General features: G+C 42.5%; 1 long non-coding RNA gene across 1 annotated transcript; it reads right to left on the reverse strand.

Moving 5' to 3' along the window:
• Positions 1-7,107: 7,107 nt before the first annotated feature.
• LOC309332026 lies at positions 7,108-19,157 on the reverse strand. Its single transcript, XR_014152037.1, has 4 exons — positions 18,566-19,157; positions 11,607-18,193; positions 7,560-11,507; positions 7,108-7,514 (listed from the first exon to the last, which is right to left on the reverse strand). It is a non-coding gene; the product is annotated as an uncharacterized lncRNA (long non-coding RNA).
• Positions 19,158-21,932: the final 2,775 nt, after the last annotated feature.

The raw sequence follows: 21,932 nt of genomic DNA on the forward strand, positions 1-21,932 counted from the left end.
CATGTTTCTTCAGACTTCACGAAAGATGGTTTTGGCACAGAGTGTTATTTAATTGGCTTGGCATGGCAAAGGAAAATGCATTGGATGTGTTTGCTGGTCAGCACCGGAGGAGGAGGCACTGCTAGTCATGTTCAGTTTTGCCAGAAAAGGTAGCAGTGTCAGCCATGATAATTCTGGCTAAGCAATGTTGTCCATGAGTCCTTTGGCTCAGTGAGGTGGAAGATGTTTCTGGTGTTTCTTTTGGATATGTTAGACATTCCATTTGACATCACAACTGCAGCTGAGGAAGTCCTGTTTTTGTTTTATTCTACATGCACCTCAGTACTGATGCACCTAAAGGTCAAAGGTCACCAGTTCGTCAATGTGGAGACCAGAGAATGGAAGTCCCACCGACTTTACAGAATGGTTTCCTTAATTTATTTGCTGACGACAAAGGTCACCACAGAAATGACCGAGCGAGAAGTCTTAATCCTTTCAACTTGGGAGTCGGTCTTAATGGCTTCATTTCTTTCTTCAGTGGAGAAATATCAGATGTTGACCATCTTCTGGGGAAGTTTAACTTGCTGACTGGTCACTAAAGAGAAAGTCCTCAAATACCTGCTCACTTACTTCCAGCTCTCAAGTCACCCTGGAAGCCGCAGTGACAAATTCCCACGTTAGAGGGTATCCTGGTCATTTCCTGCAACCCAAACAAGGGGGCAGGGGAGGGGGAGGCTTTCTATGGAAACAGTGAAAAGGAAGTTAAGCCTCTTTCTGCAGCTTCCCACTTCCTTCCAGTTACATCAAAAGGGAATTTGTGACTCTTTACAAAAGGGCTGTGTCTTTTCATAAGGTGAGTTTTTAACTTGGGTCCTCAAATCGTGAAAACTCCATCCCTTCTGCTTTGAGGTTTTTGTGGGGATTCCTCAGAACTATTTGTTAATGAAGCAGAAAAGATGCTGTTTCAGAAATATCATATGATTCCTAATCAGAACTCCTGGCGCCTTCTATTTTTTCACAGAGTATATATCACAGTTTTATCTATTATCAAAAAAGTCATACTGAGAGAATAGTAGATGGTTTAAAGCTATGTTTATCTTTTTATCCGTCCATTTTTTATATCTATTTTTTAAGGTGGGGGTGGGAGATCAAGATTTATTTTAAAGCAAGTGGGAAAGAGAAGCGCTTGGCTCTCCAGTTGTGTTTGGTTTTTAAGTGGACAGAAGACTATGGGACATGTTTTCAGGGCCATGGTTTTCAGATTGTTCCCAGAACGTTCCCTCAGTTAGAAGTTCAGCAACGATGGATAGGCTGCTCTGTGAGACAACATGTCTACCATTACTGAGATTCCCCCAACTTCAGCAACAGGGAAACATTGAGCATTGATTTAGGGGAGCCCAGGGAGGCTGTCCAGAGCCCTGGATACATGCATTCAGGGACTTGGTAGCAGATGCTCAGCAGCTCCTCCGTGACAAGGAGGGAAGGGTTGACTGAATGGAGAGGATAGTTGACTATGCCAAGCTGTACACCTGGGTCACACAGGATGTGGGGATGAAGAGTGACTTCATTGAAATCTCTCTCTCTCTCTCTCTCTCTCTGGTATCTGAGGGCCAAACTAGAGCAACGGCATGAAATCCATGGGGAAGAATTCTGTGTCACGCATTTCTGCTTGCCAGGTGGAATAGCTACTCCTCTCCTCCCCCTTGGGGGTGTTCTGGGGGTTCTCCTGACCCTCCAGAGCACATTTGGGGAAGGCTGGGTGTGGGGGGGAGGGAGAAGGTCCCTTTGCACTAGCGGGAGCCCTTGCAGTGCCTTTTGCTATGGTGACAGGTTAGTTGACTACAGGCCCATGTATTTAAACATGGAAATGACCCCATGCCACTTTGAAACTGGGGCTGGGGAGGAGCTGACAAAGGGAGAAGGTCTTCTGCATGAGGCACATGAAACCCTCCCTGACTCACAGCTTACCACCCCACAGTTTGTTCTGCATGGTTTTTCCACCAGCAGGGATCCCATATGGAAAGTGAGTTTAGCTGCGAGAAAACTATGGAAAGGGTGGGGTAAGAGGTTATCGCCCCCACCCATCTGTCCCTCTTGCAGTTTGAAAACACACACCTGCTGCATTTGTGTCCAGTTTGGCCCTGATTCGCTTACACCCAGTTGTAACTTTAGAAGTAATTAAGATGCATAGGCTTCATTCCTTTGGCTCTTTTTGGCCGATGATGCTAAATGCACTCTTGCTACCACAAGTTATGAAGCCAGAGGAAGCCAAGAGGGAGTAGAGATTGGATGATAGAGACAAGAGGTGGCCGAAGAGCATTTTAAGTGGCAGATTTTCTGTGCTTTAAAAGAAATATGTGGTTAATTTTAATCATCCCTTTGTGTAGCATTTAATAGTAATAATGATTATACTTTTTTGCACTTCCATATTGCCTCCCATTGGGAGAAATCTTAAGTGCTTTACAAGGGGTGGTTTACAGATTTATTTAATAAATTAGGTCCTTTGTGTAAACAGCAATCTGCAACTCAATCAGGTACAAACCATGAGTGTTAACTATGAACAAATCATGTGTGATTTGTGTATAAAGTAAGGTGTGCTTTAGCGCAAACTGTGAGTACACCATCATAAGCCATGAGTTACACGATGGCAAAACAGGTGGGAACGAGAATACATTGTGGCTGAGCCCAGTGCATCCAAGTGGCAGATGGAAGGATAAACCATTGGCAACACGCAGGCAAGGGAAGAGTGAACAATGGCAAGACATTGTGTAACCCTCTAATACATCATGTGTAAGTATTTGTAAACCATGAACTTGTAACGTAATTTCATCAGTAACCTGTGGTTTAGCTTTAGCCATCCAACATGCAAACCGCAGGTAAGCCATGAGTAAACATTCAGTAAAATGCAAATATTGTTTCATATAAACTAAGTGAAATATGGTTACACTTTGAGTACACCATATGCAAACAGTGAGGAGATCAAGTAAGCCATGACTGACTGATATGGTCAAGCCATGTGAGAGCCTGCACAATGCTTAGAACCATTTGAGCCGGGCTTTCTCCAATCGCTGGCTCTCCACATGGAGCCTCTCTCTCATGCAGGTGCCATTGGGCTTGTCCCAGTTTTCTTGAGAGCACCCAGCAAAGTAGCTTTATCAACCTTTTGCCTAGGACAAATGGCCTCTTTGGCGCTCTCCATCCTGAAGCCTGTGTCTTCAGGGTTAATTGCTTGAAAGTCCCCGGAGGACTTAGGAGGGCGCAGCTCCGAAGGAGTCAAAGGAACGGCCTGCAGTCCTAGGGTGGTGTTTTGCTCCCCCTCCTCCCTTCACCATGTGCAGCTTTCGATAACTTTTTGTGCTGGAGTAAAACAACTTTTGTAGCCATACATTAGTGCTGACCCATGTGACAAAGGGATCCTCGTGTGGAGGCATGTTCAAGAGGTGACTGCAAAAGGACCATGGAACACGATACTGCAGCAAATAACATACACTGCATATATTTTCCTTCTTAAGTTCAGTTATCTTGTAAACTGAGAGTAATTCTGCAAGATCAGTGGATCTGAATTATTTTGTAAGCCAAAACAATCAGAAAATACTTTAGCATTTGGGGTTGCTTAATTTTAATTTTTATATTTTTGAAATCATTTCTATTTGATTTTACAAATATGAAATTATAACAATCCAAATACATATCCATATATTGAAATTACTCTGAATCTTGCGACTTCTCCCCACTCCCTCTATTTTCAACATTTACAACTTCTTCCATACTCTAAATTTTATATCAATCCATATTATCCAAAGTACTTATTACATTACAAGTGGAATTAAAATCCTGTGAATGTTTCCATCTGCTTACAGTGGTCTCCTAGATAACTTATAAAATTTTCCCATTCTTTAAAAAAAAAAAGTTCTCTTGGTTCCTGGGTTTTCCAGTCAGCTTTGCCATTTCGGCATCAGCTTAGCTTGCCATTCTTCTCTGGTAAGGACTTTGTCTTCTTTCCATCTCTGGGATAGTAACATCCGAGCGGCTGTTGTCGCATACATAAAAAGGATTTTCTGCTCCTTTGGGATGTCAGTACCTATAATTTCTAATAAGAAAGCTTCTGTTTTTTTTAACAAAGGTATTTTAAACATTTTTTTTATTTCATTATATATCATCTCCCAGAAGGCTTTTATTACCTTACAAGTCCACCACATATGATAAAAGTACCTTCTTTTTCTTTACATTGCCAGCAGGTATTTGTACTTGTCCTATACATTTTTGCTAACTTACTAGGAGTCAAATACCACCGGTACATCATTTTCATATAATTTTATTTCAAACATGCCGTAAATTTCAAGTTTGTTTTCCATAACCTTTTCCAATATGCCATCTAAATATTATGTCCCAAATCCTTTGCCCAGTGTATCATTACTGACTTGACCTGTTCATCTTTTGTATGCCATTCTAAGAGCAAACTGTACATTTTCGACAATAAGTTGGGATTATTTTCTTTTTTTTTTTAATAATATTTATTGAACATTTTCAAATATAACAGAAAAAATAAAAAATAAAAATAAAACATCCATTTTATAACCTTATTTTCATTGATATCCTTTCAGGACTTTCCCGCCCCACCCCCTTTTGTATTCCGATTCCTTCAAATAGATTCAACAAGTTCTTACCCCAAATTTTAAACTTATTATGATTAACTCAATGTTAAAAATGTTTTTCCATCCCCTAAAATCAACCCCGCTCCCTTCCACGAGTTCCCCTCTTTAATATGCAGAACAGGTTAAAATAAAAAAGATAGAAAAAAGAATAAAGTATAGTTTAACACCCTTTGGATTCCAATATCCCCCCCCCTTTCCCGGTTGCGTTCCCCAGTGTCCATCCCTGCTGTCATCCTGGAGATCCCACATCTAGGCCGAAATCCTTCACAAGTCCACTTTGCCGTCTTTTTAAAAGTCTTTGCCGCCTTTTTGGTCATCTTTAATTTTGAACGTCCAATCTTGAAAAAAAAACTATCTCAAAAAGGCCCATTTTTTCCATCCAAATCTCTATATTCAAGAGCAAAAACTCCAATTTTGTTTCTTTAGACCTTTCAAATCTGGATGTCCCAAATGTTCCCACTTCCAACTTTATCCAATTCTTATTGTTCATGTTGTTCTTATTATTCTCTCTCCTCACTTTCCTCTAGTTTCATTTCCTGCTCCCCTGCAAAAATGTTCTAATTCCAAAAGCTTCTAAATCCTCTACAGAGGCTTTGTTATTCAGGAACAAAACTTTACGTCAAGTCCCTTCCATTCTTCAACAGATAAATCCATTGTCTCCTTTAGTGTAGAGACCTCTGTAGACAAAATAGTATTCCATTTCTGCAGTTTCCCAGGAGATAAGAAGTCCTGTTCAAATTCCATACCAGCAATACTTGTAGTGTCCCACATCCCCTCTAGAGGGATTATAGTAACTCAGTTTCCTTCCAGATCACACCCAACAGTCAAAGTAACTTGTTATTCTTTATTTTAAACAATTAATATCCAATTTGTAATGAATATAACCGGCAAAGTCCTCGTAACAAAGTTCTCTTTTTATTCTTCAACTTTGACAGCTCCTTTGACAGCTGTCAAAGCCTCTGTTGCTCCTCTCCCGGCGCTCTCGCGGATCGCTCCCGGTTCACGGGGGGGTTGCCTTTTAGCTCACATTTTACTTTTCTCCTCCAGCCCAATCTTATAGTTTTCCATCGTGAAATTAGTAACTTTATCAAAATAAGGTAGCACTCGATCTTAGTTGTCAAATCCTTTGCTTTAATTCCTCTACAACCGGGGGGAGACTGACTTCCTTTTTGCACCTCCCCCGCTCGCTCCGAATTTAAATTTTTTCCCCTTTTTAAGTCCAGTTTCCAATTACTCACGGGTTATTCTTTTTGATCCAAATTTTCAATGGAAGAAGTCAGCACTCTCCGCCGAATGGCATGTGGCTTCGCTTGGCAGGGGAAGCGGAGGACTCATAGCACCACACACCCCCCGGCACCCGCTCCGCAGCCTTTAAAAAGGCTCCTTCGCGGGTCGGGGTGGCGCAAACAGTGCCCGCCGAGTCACCATGCCCATGGGTTTCAGCGCCCATGGTTTTTGAGGGTCCCCGCGTCGCCGGCGTGGTAGGACCCAGCCCCTGCCGAGCTGGCTCCCTCCGGAGCTCGGAGGGAGTCCGCCATTCGGCGATGGCGCCAACCCGGAAGTCCTAAGTTGGGATTATTTTCTAATAGATCTTTTTGAAATCTTGCTATCTCACAATTAAAACCTTTCTTATTGTCTTTTAAAAATATCATTTAGTTGGTGAAACTCTAACCAATCCATTAATAAATCCCTTATCTCCTCATAGTCTTTTAGTTTCACTTGGTGTTCTACTTTGGTTAACAGCTCTCTATATGTCAGCCAATTACTTAGAATCATAGAATCATAGAATCATAGAGTTGGAAGAGACCACAAGGGCCATCGAGTCCAAGCCCCTGCCAAGCAGGAAACACCATCAGAGCACTCCTGACATATGGTTGTCAAGCCTCTGCTCCTTCTTCTCCAAAGAAGGAGACTCCACCACACTCCTTGGCATCAAATTCCACTGTCGAACAGCTCTTACTGTCAGGAAGTTCTTCCTAATGTTTACGTGGAATCTTTTTTCTTGTAGTTTGGAACCATTGCTCCGTGTCCGCTTCTCTGGAGCAGCAGAAAACAACCTTTCTCCCTCCCCTATGTGACATCCTTTTATATATTTGAACATGGCTATCATATCACCCCTTAACCTCCTCTTCTCCAGGCTAAACATGCCCAGCTCCCTTAGCCGTTCTTCATAAGGCATCGTTTCCAGGCCTTTGACCATTTTGGTTGCACTCCTCTGGACACGTTCCAGTTTGTCAGTGTCCTTCTTGAACTGTGGTGCCCAGAACTGGACACAGTACTCCAGGTGAGGTCTGACCAGAGCAGAATACAGTGGCACTATTACTTCCCTTGATCTAGATGCTATACTCCTATTGATGCAGCCCAGCATTTTACAGACCGCATTTTACCAGCTTCTTTACAAGAATATCATGGGGCACCTTGTCAAATGCCTTGCTGGAATCAAGGTAGGCTACATCCACTGCGTTCCCTTCTCATATTCAGTTTTTTTCTGAGATATTGCTTCTAAAGGGGAGAGCCACCAAGGTGGTTTTTTTGTTCTAATAAGTTTTTATATTTTCCCCATACCATAAAAAATTATTTTCTTATTAAATGATTCTGAAAATCTTTGTGTACCTTTGCTTTTTCATACCATAAATATGCATGCCATCCAAATCTATTATCATGTCCTTCTAAATCTAAAATATCTGCATTTTTCAATGTTATCCATTCCTGGATCCAGCAAATTCAGGATGCCTTATAGTAGAATTTTTAATCTGGTAAGGCGAAAGCATCTGTTAGCAATTTATATTTTATCCTTGGTTTCTTCCCCTGCCAAATAAATCTAGAAATATCTTTTTGCCATTCCTTGAAGTGTCCTGCACTGCCGATCACCAGTATTGACTGAAATAAAAATAACATTATTGGCAATACATTCATTTTTATCACTGATATTCTTCCCCAAAAAGATAAATTCATCCTACCTCAAATCTCTCTTTGTTTCTTTCAAAGTACTTTTAAAAGACATCTGAAGGCAGCCCTGTTTAGGGAAGTTTTTAATGTTTAATGCTGTATTTTGTTTTTAATATTTGATTGGGACCCTCCCAGAGTGGCTGGGGAAACCCAGCCAGATGGGTGGGGTGTTAATAAATTATTATTATTATTATTATTATTATTATTATTATTATTATTATTAAATTTATGCCCTGTTTTTTCCTTAACTGCCATGCTAGTAATTTACCTGGCTTATTGGCATATTCAAAAATTTGCTGTTTCCTCCTTTTTATTTTGCACTCTATTTCCAGATTTATTATAATTGAATATTATGTTTGTAGCATCTTTATTGTTTGTTTTATTGACTTCCCCCAGTTTTGTAACCAACTCAATTCCTCCAATACTTCTTTCTTTTCTCCTTCTCTAATTTTTTTCTTATAGGCATTTTGTTGGATAAAGAATCCTCTCTACAGCTTTACTAGCATCCCAGACCATCTTTCTACCTGTTTCTTAATTTAAATTTAGCTCAAAATAATCCCTTGGGGCTTTTTCTGCTTTTTGTAAGATGTTCTGGTTATCTAGAAGTCCCTCATTTAATCTCCATCTACACGGGGTATTTTTCTCTCCCTTTAATTCAAGTATTATTAAATTATGGTTCAAAAGTGTTCTTGGTTGTGTATCTACCTTTTAGGCCTGTATCAATAATTCTCTCGAGAGCCATACTGAGTCAATTCTTCCACTGCACTGGTGTGATTCTGAAAAAAATGTGAATTCCCTATCCAGTGGATGTTTAAATCTCCAAATATCTATCAAACCAAAATTCTCCACCATTTTTAAAAAGGTTGTGGGTAGTCTCCCTTCCTTTGTTTCTGTTTTTCTTATTGTTCTGTCCATCTCTAGGGAGACTACCCCATTTGTATCTCCCATTAAAATTATCTTCTGGTCCATATATTCCAACATATTATCTTCTAACATTTTTTTTTAAAATTCTGACTTTCTCTCATTCGGTGCATATATTCTAATTAAGATTATTTTCTCGCTTTGTGATGTTATTTGTACTGCAATCATTCTTCTCTTCACATCCTTAAATAATTGTTTTGGCTCCAGTTTCGGTTTTACATATGATACCATTTTCTTTCTCTTATCTGAGTTACAAATTCCAATTCAATTATTTTATTTATCAAGACTCTTCTATGTTTTTTAGCTACATGAGTGTCTTTTAAGTAAATTATATCAAAATTATGTTTTTGCAACACATGTTCTATCTTTTTCCTTTTGCCTTACCATTAAGGCCATTTACATTCCAAGTTAATACTTTTAAATCTACCATTCTGATTTGTTTTAAAATTTTATTATTTCTAGTTATCTAATTACGAGTCTTGTTGCTTTTCTACCTCTTCTTGTCTTCGCTCCCCTTCGCCTTCTTTCAAGGGCTTCACTTCTCCTAATTCTTTTTTATACTTTCTCCAAAATTTCTGGACCTCTGATATGTCTCTGTACCTTTGTTTCTTACCCTTATATGTAAAGCAAACTCCTTCTGGGAATTTCCATCTATATGGAATTTGATTACTTTTCAGAGCATATGTCAGAAATTTGTAATTAGCTAGTTTTTAAAGTAATCCAATAGGTATCTCCTTCAGGATGATTGAATTCTGTTCTCCTATTTGTAATCTTTTTTGATAATTTGTAATCTTTTTTGATAATTCATTTTTAATATTGTATCCTTTATTACACATGAATTAAAAATTACTAGGCAATCTCCTGGCAATCAAGCATAACTTGATTTAACTCTGAAGGCTCTGTGTATCGAATTTCCCACCAATTCTTCCTGAATCCCTGTCCATTCTGACAGCTCCTTAATTAATTTGGAATTCAGGCATGGCCAAACTTGGCCCTCCAACTGTTTTGGGACTATAATTCCCATCACCCCTGCCCACTGGTCCTGTTAGCTAGGGATGATGGGAGTTGTAGTCCCAAAACAGCTGGAGGGCCAAGTTTGGCCATGCTTGATTTAGATCCTATATCCTCCTCTCATCTGGAATTCCCCAGAAGCACATTTCCAATACTGCTATTGCATCCCAAGCTGATTCCTGCAAGGCCCTCGCTTCTGCAAAACCCCCCTCAATTTCTCTTGATCTTTTATCCAGTCTTTTCCCTCTGCCTGTGCTTTCTTTGTCTTTTCTTTTAAACTTTGTGTGTTAGTTTTAAGCTCCTGTACTGATATTCCCAAATCTGTCATCTTATTTGTCAATTCTTTAATTTGTCCTGTCAAGTCTAGTACAAATTTTGTATTCTGACCCAGTTGACCCCACAATGTTTTTGCATTCTCCCTCATTTCCTTTCTTAAATCCATAATCATTTCTGCAATATCAGTTTTTGGTTCTAATTCCTGGGCGGAACCCCTTCTCCCCTGTCCTGGAGTTGCCACTGAGGCTCCTGTTGGAATGGGGGGGTGGTTTGCCACCATATCTAAATATTTATAATTCTATGGTTTATTTTTATTAATTAACATAATCTGTCCCAATTTTATCACAAGTTTTATCGGATGCACTTTTTTCTGTCTGCTAGGTGTCACACTTTCTCTTTTAGACAGAGAAAACAAAAAAAATCCAGAGGCAATTACAACTTCCCACCAACAGATGTCCTCCTCCCTCCCCTTCCCTCCCCTCCCCTTCTATCTCCCCCTGTTTAAAAACACTTCTTCTGTTTTGCTGAGTGTCCTCAAAACAAAGTTCTGCTCACCCAAAGGGAAAGGTTATTTATAGTCTTTCCTGTCATTCTCTGTAACGAAATACACAGGGGGAATGGAAGAAAGCCTGGAAAATGGCTTTACTCTCTGAGCTTTTCTTAATCCAACCAAACAACACCTTAAAAGGCAAATTCAATCCCCCCCAACAAGAAAAGGGAAACGGTACCCTTCACTCAGGAATCAAATCCAATGTTAAACTCGCAGGATAAAAATAAAAATAAAAAATGATAAAACCAGAGAGCCAGGAATCCAGTTTCCAGAGGAATATTTCTTCAGCTTCTTAAAGCCCAATCCAGGAGTGTTCCCAGGCTTTTTTTTAGTTTGTTCCCCATAGGCCCAAATCAATCAAGATAATGATAATGAAGAAGAAATATATTTTAAAAATTGAATTATAATAGCGAAGATTCCATTTTTTTGGCAGGTCAGGTTACAAGATGTGTATTGGATATCTTATAATTAATGTCTAAAACGATGATCGAGCCAAGTCATTCAATATTATTCACAATTCCCTAGCAGAGAGATCAAATTCAGTGTCTCAACTTTTTTGCTAAAATAAATACATAAATCCAAATTTAATGTCTCCAGTTCAATGCCTCAACTTTCAAAGTAAAAAAGTAATTTTTTTAAAAAAAAAGAAATTAAAAATTGTTTAGCAAGATTTCAACTCCCAAAATTGACCTGGGTGCTCAGTTCCCCAAGAAGGTTACTAATTTCTAAATAACACAAAGGAATGGTTTTACCTTCAAACCACTGCAAGATAAATTTAAAAAATATGGGGGGGGGAGGTGGACTTGAAACCAAGTTCCCTATCTAATCTTCTTAATTAATCAATCCTTTAGCACTTAATCATTAGCAGGAAAAAAAGAAATAAAAGTCAAAACCCATAAAAAATAAAAGTAAAAACTGACCTTATAAAATAATATTAAATAAGGTCAAAGTCAAGTCCTCTATCCAAATTTTCTTAACTATTTAATCTTTTGGTAGTATTAGTGGGAGAAAAGAAGTGAAAGTCAAAGAGAGATCCACTTACACTTGTAGAATGTTCCCATGCAGAGTAAAGGAAGCCATGGCTGGACTTCCTTTTTAACACCCTATCGCTTTGCCAAATCAATCCAATTTTTCCAGGTATTCCAAATAATCCAGAAGTTTTTTATCTTACAGTTTTTGGGAAAGAACAAAACAAATTCCTTCCAGTAGCACCTTAAAGACCAACTAAGTCAGTTCTTGGTATGAGCTTTCGTGTGCATGCACACTTCTTCAGATACATGTTTTTGGGAAAGGTAAGCGCTATTGGCTGGAGCTTGAGGCTTTTCTTCGCTGGAGCCTTTGTCCGGCGGCTCGAACTCACCCCCTCCCCTTTTCAGAGCAGCGGGGGAGCGCAAGAGACCTCACGTCTTGGGCAGCAGGACCCCGAAGAGCCTCCTATGAATCATTTTAGGTTTTTTTAAGGGGTACGCATCGTCTTTGCACTTCCCCTAACCCCGAGCCTGTCAGAGAGAGCAGGCTCCTGCTCCGTCCACTATTCTGCAGCACCCAGAAGTGGGAGTGCTTAATTTTTAAAGGGCAATGTTCTAATTGGGAGTAATTTTGTTTTTATCAAGAGTCTTGTACACATTGCAGCTTGATCCCTTGTGGAGTTCAGTGTGCTTAAAAGTGTGCCCATTGAGTTCAATGGGCTTTCTTGCAGCATTCTTCACAGGATTGGGCTGCTGGTGCACATTTGAGGGAAACTCTGCTGAGTCACCAGGTTGGAATCCTCTCATGCCAACATCATGGTGAAATTGAGGAGTAATCAGACGTGTGGGTGCAAGCTCTCAAAGCAGAAATAACTTGAAGCAGCAGTTTCACTCAACTGTATTTGGTACCATTATATGCCCTTCCTGACTTGATAGAATCCTGAGAGAAAGAAATCATAAGCTGTATGAGGAGGTAGTGGAGTTATCACATAGTATGAATTAAAAGCTGATGATTTTCTAGGGTTCCAGCCTTTTCCCATGCTTGGGCTGCATATGCCATACATTTAAAGCACATAGCTTTCCCTAAAATAAACCTTGGAACTGTACTTTGTTAAGGGTGCTGGGAACTGTAGCTCTGTGAGGGGTAAACTACACTTCCTGGTATTATTTGGGGAGAGTAAGGTACTTTAAATACACAGTGTGTGTGTGTGGCCCTACCCTCCCTTGCTTATTCCCAACTCTTTCTCCAGCCTTGTATGCTGAGCAGCTCTTGCACTTCCTGAGACTAGAGCTCCACTGGTGGATGAGAAAAGAAGGAGTTTTCTGATGCACTGCCCCCCTTTTATTGGGGAGTCAGGAAGAAGCAAGAACCAGAACCAGTGCTTTCCCCCCTGGGTACGCATACCCCTAAACATTTTGGGAATCTAACGGGAGAAGAAAAAAAAAGTTCCGCTGCTACCCCTGAATGGCGGCCCCATTTCCTGGCACGGTGTTTCCTGAGCCTTAGATGGAAGCGAGCGTTTAATGTGTGAGGTAGGAGTTGGAATCTAGCATAGTGATGGTCAGTTTCGTTGTTACCACCTCTGATGGCGGCTTCATTTCCTTTCCCGGTGATTTTCTTGAGATAAAATAAGAGAACCCCTACCTTAACATTTTTTTAGAACCACATTGTTTCCTTTCTTCACCTCAGCTGAGGCCCAACCCTTCCATGTATTGCCTCCTTTACGTCTCCCAAACCAACTGATCCCTTTATGTTTCATTGACATTTGAATAAAGCAACAATGGGGTACCAGGGAGTGGCTGTTATTATATAGAGAAACTAGGTAAAATCTCTGTATAATAGGCATGACGGGCAGAAGGTGGAAATTGCAGACCTTTCTCCAACCTTACCAGCTTCAATTTGCTAAGTGAAGAAGCTGGTTTAACTTCACTGGTAATTACAATATTGTATAAAGCTGCTAATAAACAAATATAATAACTGTCAAATTTCAAAGCTAAGTCTGTTGGCCAGTGTGTCTGTTGAGACAGGGCCAAGCAGAAAAGTCAAGTTAAAGCAAAACAGAGTCACAGTGGGTAAAACCTTTTTGGTTGTGACTAATAAACTGAACTGAACTTAACAGTCTTGTGGCTTACAATATTGCCATACAAGCTTTTAAAGACAAGTCATGAAATCAAATGGCATCTAATGAAGTGAGTTTTAGTCAATGAAATTTTGCGCTGCACTAAATCTCTCATGGTGTTAAGGTGCCAAGAGACTTTTTGCAAAGCTTTGTTGAGGATGTAAGATCACATCTTGACCACGTCTAAATGAATAGCCTCTGGATGTGGCCATACAGTAACGTGTGCCCAAGAGAAGGGAATGTGGTGTCTTCCTCTTTTTAAAAGGCTTGCCCCAGTTCTCCCTGAGCCTCACATCACATTCAGACCAGGCTATGGGGAAGGGACTTGTACCACTGATTCCAAAATAATGTCATCTAAAATATAGCAAGGGAACTTGCTGCAGTAACTAACAATTGTCCGTGGAAAGAAGTGACTTTTTTTTTTGCCTTCCTCGCTTGAACATGCTTCTGTTTGTATTTGAGGACTTGTCAATTTTGTTGGGTCTGTGCTGTTCAGGATTTCTCTTTTTATCTCAGTGGCACTTTGAGTCCTACAGAGTGCCAATGTGGCAGGGACTGGTTGAGACACATGGGAAGACCCAGGCAAAATCCAGGGATTCAGCACTTTGGTCTGAAGTAGATAATCTGCTGGGATCCTGCAACATGCTGAAGTAGATGTACTGCAGTTTCCCCCTTCCTGATCTTCTTCATTGTTGACCTGGTCTGGTGCCCTGAGCCAGGGGTGATGGGGATCTGTTCCTCTCTGGTTACCTCTGCACTGGGGCTTGGATCCTGTTTTATTTTTTATGATGACTCTCTCTGGGATCCTTCCCTGTAAATAAATTTATTTTTCAACAAAACTCTTTCATTGCTGACTCTTTTTTCCTGACTGTTTCCAGATCCTTTAGTCTCTTGGAAGCCTCTTTCTCCCTTGGGCTACTTAATGTAAACCACACAAAATGTCACTCTTTGTGGGAGTAGTGGCACCTGCCTCAATAACCCAAAGCCATGTTACTCTGGAAGTGTACCCCAGTGCACATGCTCTGTATCAGGGGCCCGGGGGCGGGGGAGACTCATTCTGGACTGGGATACTGCCTGCAGCTAATGGCTCCTGGACAGCAGTGTCCCTCTCTACAACTTAATTTATTGAATAGAATTGATAAATTTCTCTGTGTCTGCCCCCCCCACGTGCAAATCCTCTCAGTTCTCTGCAGTCATTTCCCAGATAGCCTCAGCCTGTGCTAATATTGCTAAAAAGTGGGGGGGGGATGTCAACGGAAGAAGGTGATAAAGGGTTCCCTTTCTGCCCCCTTTCTCTGATGCAAACCATGCCTTCTTGATATCTCTCTTATGCCAAGTTGCTGTGTAATGTGTAGTTTGTCCCTGTCGGGAGAGGAGTTATGAGGACTTTCTAGCTGTGGTTTTGCAGCTGATTCTTCAGCCAGGCATGGAGAGCAGAGGGAAACTATAGGCAACAAAGACACACACACTGTTTATCACATGGGACGCAGAGCTGTCACTACAGTTGCTCCTACCTTAGTCCACGTGAGTGTGACACAGCAATCAGGGCAACGGAGGAACCATGGGGTGGAAGTCTATCAGGGCTGCCCCATGACATTCTGCTATGGGAAGCCAAACAGCAAATGGCTTTCCCTTCTACAAGACATAGGAGTATCCAGGGCTGGCCAAGCTAGTTTGGAGCTGAAGGCAGAAAATTTCCTTTCCCACCCCAGTAGTAAAAATACAAAAAGAATTCATTAAATAACTAACCATTTGCTGCCATTGCCTGACACTCAAAATCAGCTGCCTGAGGCAGCTGCCTCAGCTTGCCTACTGATAGGGCTGACCTTGAGTGGCTGTCTTGTACACATGCCTGGAGTGACGTGGCAGTAGCAGTTAGAGATAGGCAGGTTTGTTAATTTCAGTTCTCTCGGTTTCCCATTTTTCTAATCTTAAATCCAGTTTCCTACATTTCTGCTGCAAGTTGAGCATAAGAAAAACAATACAACATCCTCGTGATAATTCATCAGCATACTACACACATTTTTGTCTGCCATTTTGACTAATGTACACCTTTTTGGAAGCAATTTCCCCTAATATACATTTAATTTTTTTTTCACTAATATGTTCTTTTAATGCACACTTTACTGTAATATGTGCATTTTTGTAAATGCATTGCTTGGAGAATTACAAAATCTGGGTAACTGAATTCTGAAGGATACCTATTTTGGGTTACATATTGTTTTGGAGAGTGTGGATTCAATAGGTTTGTCTTCAAACAGAATCATTTCTTCCCCATCCCCAAGAGCAAAAGCTCCTCAGAGTAGAACATGTAAAGGAGGGTGGTTGCTTCCTCCTCCTCCTCTGCCTCCGTCTAGTTGGCTGAAGCCAGCAGGGCAGGAATGACCAAGATGGAACCACTGAGTAGCTGAGTAGTTCCTAAAACAACTGACTTTGGGCCAGTCTAGAAAGTGTTAATTCAATTTATTTCTGTGTTGCTTTTCCACAGTGAGCTATGCCCAAAGCAGCTCTTTCTGCTTCTTCCTTAGCAAAAAGCTAAATATGCAGAATTGAAAAACAAAACACCTATGCTAAATGTGGCTGCATCTCACTGATTAACAGAATGTTGCTTCATTTTTTGTGAATCTCTATAACTTTGACCATTACACATTTCTTTCATGCCTTAATACACCTTGACTCAAGTATATATGCGCAATGATCTAGGAGCTTTCTCCCATTCTGTGTATTTTCTTTGGCCAGAGTCTCTTCTCCCCCACACCCCCAAAAGGCCGAAGTTGGTGAGTTTGAACCCAGAGAGACGTGGCATAGTTCAGACAAACTGCTGCTCCTAAATTGCATCCAGCTCCCTATCTTGGCCACCTTGTCTGAGAGGCCTTTGCTTCTCCTCATGACCATGGTGGCCTTGAGGAGCAGAAACCATCTACAGTAACTCTTGAACAACCTTCATCTATTGCAAAGGAAAAAATAGTCATGCTGTGTTCCCCCCCACCACCTCAAAACCTAAAATTTCTTTCTCTCTTGAGAAGGGTTCCCTTTATATAATTGAGATGACACCTGAGGCAAGAAGCAGCCCTTAACCAGCCTTGCTAAAGTTTCTTTCTCAGGGCCTAACTGACTCACATTATCAGCACCTGGAGAGCTCCCTACAGCACCCCAAGAAAAGCTGCTTCAGGAAGGGGTGATTGGAAGCGGAGAAACGATGAGGTGGAAGAGAGTGCCTGGGCAGGTACATAATGTGTGTCCTCAGTAGTGTTGCCAACCCAAAACACACACACACACACACACACACACACACACACACACGTAAAGCCAGTCTCACTGGATTTTCTGCTTTTGGACCCGTTTCCAGGAAGACACTGAGTGAGGCCTACCCACCCTCCTGTGCTTTTAGATGTGCATCTAGCATGAGTTTTTGTAGCAGGATTCACTCCAATATGTCAAAAACTATTGGGCACTGCTTCTCCCCCCCAAAAAACCCCTTGGGCTTTGCTGTTGGACTCACTGTATTTTTTTATTTTGAGATTTAGCAGCCCTAACACTCAGCCTGGATCGACCCGCAGTTGCTGCACTCATTTCCCCCACTTTGAAGTTTTAAACTATTGTGTTCTCCTCATATTCACTGGAGGAAAGTAAGTCCTGTTGATTTCAAGTTTGCTCAGGTGGACTTGTGAAATTTATTGGTAGGCAGAAGTGCAGTTCAGTCGGGCTCCAGAATTTCAGAGGGATACATGGAGCCCTTCAGATTAACACACACTCCAGATGGCGCTCCCCATGCTCAGGGGAGCCACAGGTCTGGCCACAGAGGATAGAGGCTAGCTGTCCAGAGCTGCACTCGGCATGTGCTTCCTGCTGCAGAGCACCACCCTAGAGGCCTACTGAGGTACATACAGTCATAAGACCCTACCCTAAGAACTAGCCATGGGTGGTCCCAGGACTGAGGAATACTATTCCCTCTCCCAGTTGCTACCACCTGCTGTAAAACATGGCACCTGCATGGGCAGCACCCTTAAAGGGGTGAGGCGGGACTCTTGCCCTCCCTAGTCATCTCTCTTCAAAATGCCCTTCTAGTAACTGCTGACTGGGGAGGGTGCCGTGTTGAGAGGGTGGCTCCATCCCACACTGGTTTCAAACACTGTTGGGAATATCCATTGACTAGGGTCGCCATATATACCAGAAATTTTCGGTAATGTCTGGAGTGTGTGGGCTAAATTGGAGCCCGGGGGGAATTTTCAATTAATAGTAAATGTCCGTGATTTAGTTTTTTCCCCCTGATGGAAGCGGAAGTGCTGTGCAGTGGTCGCTTCCTTGTTGCCTCCTAGATGGCGAGTTCAGAAGTGCGCTTGCCATGCCACTGTCTGATTGCCCCAAAAGCCCAACAACAACAACATTTTGGAGCAACTGTGTCTGGATTTGTACCTCTTGAAATATGGCAATCCTGCCATTGACAGCACTTACATCTATCCATTGGTTTGTGTTGTTCATTTTTAAAAAATGTATGAGCTTATGGTATGTATGCCAAAGGCAGGAAACCCATCACATAAAAAATATACCCTTTCATGTGTTAAAGCAACTTTGCTGTTGTTATTCTGGGGTTTGAGATGTCACTGCTACCAATGCTCTTAAAATATCCTACTTTTTATTTACAGTTAATTAGTCCTCTAGGGTTGTCAATTCTCATTTGGGGCAAGGCTCCTGTGCCTTTAAGCTGTGCAACCACCAGAAATTCAGTTAACGAATCTCCTTCTGGAGCTGGGCATGTTTAGCCTGGAGAAGAGGAAGTTAAGGGGTGATATGATAGCCATGTTCAAATATATAAAAGGATGTCACATAGAGGAGGGAGAAAGGTTGTTTTCTGCTGCTCCAGAGAAGCGGACACGGAGCAATGGTTCCAAACTACAAGAAAGAAGATTCCACCTAAACATTAGGAAGAACTTCCTGACAGTAAGAGCTGTTTGACAGTGGAATTTGCTGCCAAGGAGTGTGGTGGAGTCTCCTTCTTTGGAGGTCTTTAAGCAGAGGCTTGACAACCATATGTCAGGAGTGCTCTGATGGTGTTTCCTGCTTGGCAGGGGGTTGGACTCGATGGCCCTTGTGGTCTCTTCCAACTCTTCTATGATTCTATGATGATTCTATGACTGCAGGAGTCTTCACTTGCTGAACTTCTGTTTCTGAACTTCAACTGGCCAGGCAGCTGTTCAAACCTAAGCGGAGAAGCCTGCCAGCAAATAGCAGAAAAGTTGGTAATCTTGGGCCTCATGAGTGGGTGAAACCCTCGCTCCTCCTCTTCCTTTCTCCCAAGCACTCATTAGCTGTTTGCTTTAAAAGTAGCACCGATTTGTGGTTTCCATAGCCATTCTCTTTGTTCCTTAATGCACGCTGATCTATTTCTGGCTGACTGCAGTGTTGGCGGGATGTGGGGGTGGAAGCCAAATTTGGCTGCCAAGATAAAGGCCTCTACTCTCCTGGGGCTCTCCTTCATTCCAGCACACCACCCCCTGGCCACCCCCAAGCTCCACAGTCTACTCTATCTAAAATCTTCAGTGAAGGAGATCTTCAGAGAGGTGGGGTAGCACCGTGGGGAAGAGGCTCATTCAAATCTCATTGCATACCCTCCAAGTCTCCCTATTTCCCAGGGACAGTCCCAGAATTATGAAAGCCACCCTGGCTTCTGATCTGATCCTGTAACGTTCCTATTTCCCCTGCCAGCACTAGCGCTTGTCTTGAGCAGCAGTGGTCTCTCCATGGCTGCTGACCACTGCTGGCCTCCTCCCTTGGCCTCCTCCCTTGGGCAGCTTGTAGCAGCTGCTGGAGTGATGATGAATAACACGGGGGGCGGGGGGGGGCTTCCTGAGATGACATCTCATTGGCTGCTTAGGGATTACTTGTAAGGAGACTCCAGCTACAAGTTCAGACATCTTTCATGAGTGATTTGCCTCTGTCCCGGATGGAACCACTGGATGGAAAAGGAGATGGTGAAAAAGGCAGAGGAACATGCCCAAGGATTAAGACATTCTGGGAGATGATTTATAATGAAATGAAAAAGGTATTTAAATATACCTTTCTGAAGAAACCAGAGGCCTTTCTCCTGGGCATGGTCGGCCAATTGGTGCCAAAGAAGGACAGAACTTTCTTTATGTATGCAACAACAGCAGCAAGAATACTCATCGCGAAGTATTGGAAGAATGGCAGATGAAGTTGATGGACTATATGGAACTGGCGGAAATGACTGGCAGAATCCGAGACCAGGGAGAAGAGTCGGTGGAAGAAGACTGGAAAAAGTTTAAAGATTATTTACAGAAATATTGTAAAATTAATGAATGTTAGAAAAGTGATGGAATGAAGTTATATGGCTTTAGCAGAAATGTTATAAGGAATTAGGTACAGACAGATTGTAAATGTATTAAAGGGAAAAAACAAGGTTAGAATATGTTAAGATAAATTATAGGACAGAAAACGGAGGAAGATGGAAAGGAATTGCTGAAACAATTAACAGAAGTGGAATACAAAAAGGGAGGTGTGAGGAGGTCGCTGAAACAAGTGAACGGAAGTTATGATATCGAAATTATTGGATGTGTTTTTAAATTGTTTTTGTTTTGTTTGGTTGATTCAATGTTTTAGGGTTTGGGTGGTGTGGTGTTTTTGTTTTTGTTTTTGTTTTTGTTTTTGTTTTTGTTTTTGTATTGTATTGTATTGTCTTGTATAATTCTTTTTTTTTCTTTTGTAATCTTTAAACTGTTAATAAATATTATTTAAAAAAAACAAAAGAAAAAGGCAGAGGAAAAGGTGTGGCCCTTCCCTTTGCAGCTGTGGCCCCCTCCCACCAGCTTCAGCCACTTGGCATGAACCCACAAACAGCGTCTCTGCAAAGAGAAAGGAGCCCTCAACAGAAAAAGCCCTCCTTCTCTACCATAGCCTGTGCCACACCAACACCTGTGCCCAGGACTCATTCCATGCCCACTGTGAATGAAACACTTCCAGTCATCCGTATTTTTGAACATCAGGTGCCCTGGCCTCCGGATGACCCAGCTGCCATCCACTCAGGAGGTGGCTTTAGGTTGAGGTGGGGAACCTTCAGCCTTGAGCCAAATACGGCCATTCTGCCCATGGGGCTTTCTTTGGCCCTTTGACTCTGGCCAGTGCACACCTGCTCCCTAGGCCATGCTGTCCCTCATTGGCCCCACTCACTGTTCAACAGGAGTGCTTGGGGCTGGCTTGGAATGTGTGCTTGGACTCACATCATGCCTCTCATTTGTCTGGATGGATCCATGGGATTGGGCAGTTGGGGTTGCTGTACAAGCCTCCAACTTCTGCAAGATACATTTGAAGTGCCTGGCTTCCTCCAAAGAATCATGGGAACTGTAGTTTACTCTGCATGGAGCTGCAATACCCAGAACCCTTAGCAAACTACAGCTCCCAGGATTCCTTGGGTAAGCCATGTGCTAAACGTATGGGGTGGAACACGGCTGACTATATAAAGGTAAAAGCCGCATCTGTTGACCCGTTCATTTTTGCCTTTGGTTGCACCCACTTTTCTTCCCCCCCCCCACTAAGGGTGCCTCCATTTCTGCTACATTTGCTATCAGCAGGCAAGGCACGGCAAGCAGAGCATTCCACTTTCTGACGGGCTCAATAGCATTGGCATTTCTCTCTGGAAAGTGAGCACCATGTTCAGCCCCCAGGACCTCTTGCTGGCCCTCCTGCCACAGAACACACAGCTTCTACTAGAAAAGGAATTTGGCTCATTAATGCAGACCACACTGTGAAATTCATCCTGCCTGCCCCCACCCACCTTCTGAGTTTGATCCTCATCCTTATCCTCTATGGGGCTGCCAGGTCACATTCCTGCAGTGGCAGCTGAGAACAGAACTGGCAGAGTTCAATCCCTGCCCAGCAGCTCTTATAGCAGGGATGGTGGCAAGGGGGGCATGTGGCCCTTTCAGATGCTGCTGGGCTCCAGCCCCCACCAGCCCCAAGCAGCGTGGTCAATGGTCAGCGAATCATGGGAGTTGGGACAACACCTAGAGGGCCACAGGTGCCCCATTTCTGCCTCACACAGGTGACAGGGTATGACTCTCCCTTCTGTCTTTGGTCCACAATTACCCAGCCCCCCAAATCTCCTCCTTTGTCTGGAGATTTCCTTCCTGGCCACAGGACATAGCTCCTCCTCTCCTGGGCCATGAGTGTGACTGCACCACAATCTTCTTTCTCCTTGGCTCAGAAGCACCCCATTGCCCCCAAGATTGAGGGGCCCCAGCATGCATTGCATGTGCATGACATCACGCACATCTCTCGACACCGCACAGGTCAGTGCAGCCTTCTGCTAGGCTGCACCAGTTTCTGCAGCGCCCCCCAACACAGAGGTGGCCAAAGGCACCTCGGCCGCTTGGACTTGGCACACCTTCAGTCCCATGTCTTCACCAGGTTTTTCAGCCCACTTCCTACTCTGCCCCACTTCCTGTTTCTTTTAGACTTCCTCCTCCTTGGTAGGGTTGCCATATTTCAA

The sequence above is a fragment of the Podarcis erhardii genome (genome assembly GCF_964252035.2).
Source record: "Podarcis erhardii genome assembly, chromosome: 17".
Lineage (NCBI taxonomy): Eukaryota > Metazoa > Chordata > Lepidosauria > Squamata > Lacertidae > Podarcis > Podarcis erhardii.